This window comes from Cucurbita pepo, unplaced genomic scaffold (assembly GCF_057944985.1).
Source record: "Cucurbita pepo subsp. pepo isolate OVF unplaced genomic scaffold, ASM5794498v1 scafford_5, whole genome shotgun sequence".
Classification (NCBI taxonomy): Eukaryota; Viridiplantae; Streptophyta; class Magnoliopsida; order Cucurbitales; family Cucurbitaceae; genus Cucurbita; species Cucurbita pepo.
In genome coordinates, this window is record NW_028257910.1 from 117,528 (window position 1) to 121,717 (window position 4,190).

The window sequence follows — 4,190 nt, forward strand, 5'->3', positions numbered from 1 at the left end:
TAGCTCTTCTTGCATGGCTAAAATCCAAAACTCATCATTTTCGGCATCCTTAAGACTTTTTGGTTCAATTTGAGAAACAAAAGCAAGATTATTAAATAAATTAATAGAAGAGCGAGTTTTCACACCTTGTTCGAGATCACCAAGAATCAAGTCTTTGGGATGAGACAAGGCATACCTCCATTCTTTTGGCATTGATGAAGAACCTTCTTCCTTTAAGCTCACCTCTTCTTTACTCGTAACCATTTCTTTGCCGTTGTCACTAACGAGTAAATCTCCAAAATTTCTTTCTAAATCATCACTACAAATAGACTCATTAGAAATATTATTGCAAGATTCATCAAATACCACATGCATAGATTCTTCAATAACTAGAGTTCTCTTATTGAAAATTCTATAAGCTTTACTAGTAGATGAATAGCCAAGAAAAATACCAATATCCGTTTTTGAATCAAACTTTCCAAGCTTTTCTTTGTTGTTCAAAATAAAACATTTACAACCAAAAACTTTGAAATACCCAACATTCGGAATTTTGTTATGCCAAAGTTCATAAGGAGTTTTATTTAATGAAAGTCTAATTAAAACTCTATTTAAAATATAACAAGCGGTATTAACGGCTTCCGCCCAAAAATATTTAGGTAAATCATACTCATTTAACATTGATCTAGCAAATTCTTGTAAAGTACGATTTTTTCTTTCAACCACACCGTTTTGTTGAGGAGTCCTCGGAGAAGAGAAGTCATGAGAAAGACCATTATCTTCACAAAATTTTTCAAAGGCAACACTATCAAATTCTCCTCCATGGTCACTCCTAATTTTAGTAATTAAAAATCCTTTTTCATTTTGAACTCTTTTTACAAAACTAGCAAATCTTTTCAAAACATCATTCTTATGTTTTATCATCAAAACCCAAGTAAATCTTGAAAAATCATCCACTATAACAAAAGCATAATAATTTCCTCCATAACTAGCTATTTTAGAAGGGCCAAATAAGTCCATATGGAGTAGTTGAAGAGGTCTAACAGTAGAATTCATATTTTTAGATTTGAAAGAAGACTTAGTTTGCTTACCCATTTGACAAGCGTCACAAATTTTATCTTTTTCAAATTTAAGTTGAGGAAGACCTCTAACTAATGAATTTTTTGAAATATTTGAAATCAAGTACATACTAGCATGTCCTAGTCTTCTATGCCATAGCCAAGAGTTATCAAGCAAAACCGAAAGACATTTATCATTTGTAGGACAATCATTCAAATCAATAGTATACACGTTATCATCTCTATTTCCTACAAACAAAACTTTTCTATCACTAGCATTTTCAATTATGCAATTATTCTTATCAAATACAACTCTAAAACCTTTATCACATAATTGACTAATGCTAAGTAAGTCATGCTTTAAACCATCAACTAATAATACATTTTCAATGAGAGTACAAGAGTCATTACCTATAGTACCCTTACCAATTATTTTACCCTTCTTGTTATCACCAAAAGTTACTAAGCCACCATCCTTCTTGGAAAAATTCACAAACTTGGATGGATTACCCGTCATGTGTCTTGAGCAACCACTATCCAAGTACCACTTATTTTTCTTGGAGGCTTTCAAACAAACCTAAAAACAAAGATATTCAAAATTGACATTTTGGTACCCATACTTGTTTGGGTCCTAGAAAGTTAGTGTTCACAAATTTAGGAATCCATTTCATATTTGCATTCATATTAAAGATATTGTATTTGGATAAGTAACAAGAATAATCTTTATGTCCAAACTTACCACATGAAAAACAAACAACATTATGCAATAATTTATTTCTTAGACTAAATTTGTGTATTCTATTTTTATTCGAAAAATTATTTTCTAAAACATTGTTAAATTTTGTATTTTGAGAAACTTTTCTTGCTAAAGGGATGTTTTGAGAATTTTTCAATTTAAAGCACTTAGGTCTAATATGACCTTCAACACCACAATAATGACATATAGGCACAAATCTAGATTTATCATACTTAGATACAAATTTACTGTTAGATTTAGACAAGATAGGGGATGCTTTAACAAATATTGTTTTAGAATTTGAAGGTGTAGAGCATTCATCAATATAGCCTAATCCTCTTTTATCACCATATGACTTACCTCCTTCAAGTATTTTATCTAATTTTTGAGCACCTATCGTTAACATTTTAATAGACTCCTTAGCCCTACCAAGTTCTTGCAAATTATTTGATTCATTTTCTTTGAGCAATTTAATTGATTTATCTTTTTCACAACAATCATGCTCAAGAGACTTGACTTTATCAATTAATGCATTTTTCTCATCACAATCAAATACATGCTTTTCACAAGGTACATCAATTTTAACAATATTATGATCCTTCTCTTTTAAGCAAGAAATTTCATTCAGTAAAGACTTATTTTCAATAATTGAAGTCTTATATTTCTTTTTAAGCACAACATACTTTGAACTAAGTTTTTCTAAATCAATTGTCATCTCATCAACAAGTTTAAATAATTCATGATAAGAAAGAGATTCAAGAGTTACCTCATCTTCTTGTTCATCTTCTTGTTCATCATCTTTGTCACTATGAGCCATGAAGCAAAAATTTGCTACTTCTTCATCACTTCCACTTGCACTTTCATCACTATCATCCCAAGTAGCCTTCATTGCTTTCTTCTTGGATTTCTTAGATGATTTGAGGAGAGGACAATCCGTTCTTATATGACCCGGCTTTTTACATTCATAACATATTACCTCATCGTTTTTGCTCTTTTCACCTTTTGACTCTTTTTGATTTGTGAAATGTTTCTTGAATTGTTTCTTCCTTTTAATAAAATTTTTATACTTACGTGTGAAGTAGGCGACATCATCTTCATCAAGGACGTCCTCATCTTCAGAGTCAACTTTGATGGACTTTAGGGCTATACTTTTCTTCTTTTTGGATTCTTCTTCCATGTGGCCGTTCATGGTAATCTCATGTGTCATGAGAGAACCAACGAGTTCATCCAAAGGAAGCTTTGTGAGATCCTTTGCTTCTTGAATCGCCGTCACTTTTGCCTCCCAACTTTTAGGTAGAGACCTAAGAATTTTTCTTACATTTTCGGAAGTAGAATATACTTTTCCAAGATTTTTCAAAGCATTTAAAATATTAGTAAATCTAGTAAACATATCACCAATAGGTTCATTTTCCTCCATTTTAAATAGTTCATAATTATGAACTAACATGCTAATTTTTGTTTCTTTAACTTGATTGGTTCCCTCATGAGTTACTTCAAGAGTTTTCCAAATTTCATATGCCGAAGAACACATACATACTCTATTAAATTCATCATTACTTAAGGCACAATACAGACAATTGATAGCACTAGCATTTAAAGAACATTTTTTCATATCATGCTCATCAAATTCATTTTCTAATTTCGGCACCTCAATATTATTAACAATTTTTATTGGAATGTAAGGACCATTACTAACATTTAACCACAATTGATAATCAACGGATTGCAAATAAATTTTCATTCTAGCTTTCCAACATGTATAATTTGTTCCATCAAAATAAGGTGGCCTAGAAGTTGATTGCCCTTCACTAAAACCATTTTTAACACGTAGGTTTGCCATAAGCTCGAACAATAAAGTTTAGATAAAAAATCTATGGGAGCAACCTGCTCTGATACCAATTGTTGGATCGGTATGGCAACCCTAGAGGGGGGGTGAATAGGGTTTTAACGATAAAAGTGTTTAAACGTGATTAATTTTTCTAATGATGAAACTTTTTACAAATAAGTAAAAGATGATAATTACTATAACAAAGTAATTCAAGTCAAAAAAATAATCAAGTAGAACATGCAATAAATCACAATAATAATTTTGAAATTAAATAGAAAAGAGTCAGAGAAAATGACACCGTAGTTTTATAGTGGTTCGGTCAAACTCGACCTACTCCACTCCCCAAGCGCCTCTTGGGAATTTGAATAAAGAACTTTCTCGACTCTTTCCACGGATCTGAGTCAAACCGCTACACCGCTCTTTTTACGAGTTCAAGAGCAAACTCAATCCTTTCCACGGCGCAGGATCAAACCGATACAAGTATTTGAGTTTGATAATAACACACCACAACTCTCTCAAAGAGTAGATTTACAATTTGGGATACTCACAACTATTTCCTCACAATACAAAAATAATCCCTCTCAAGAATAAG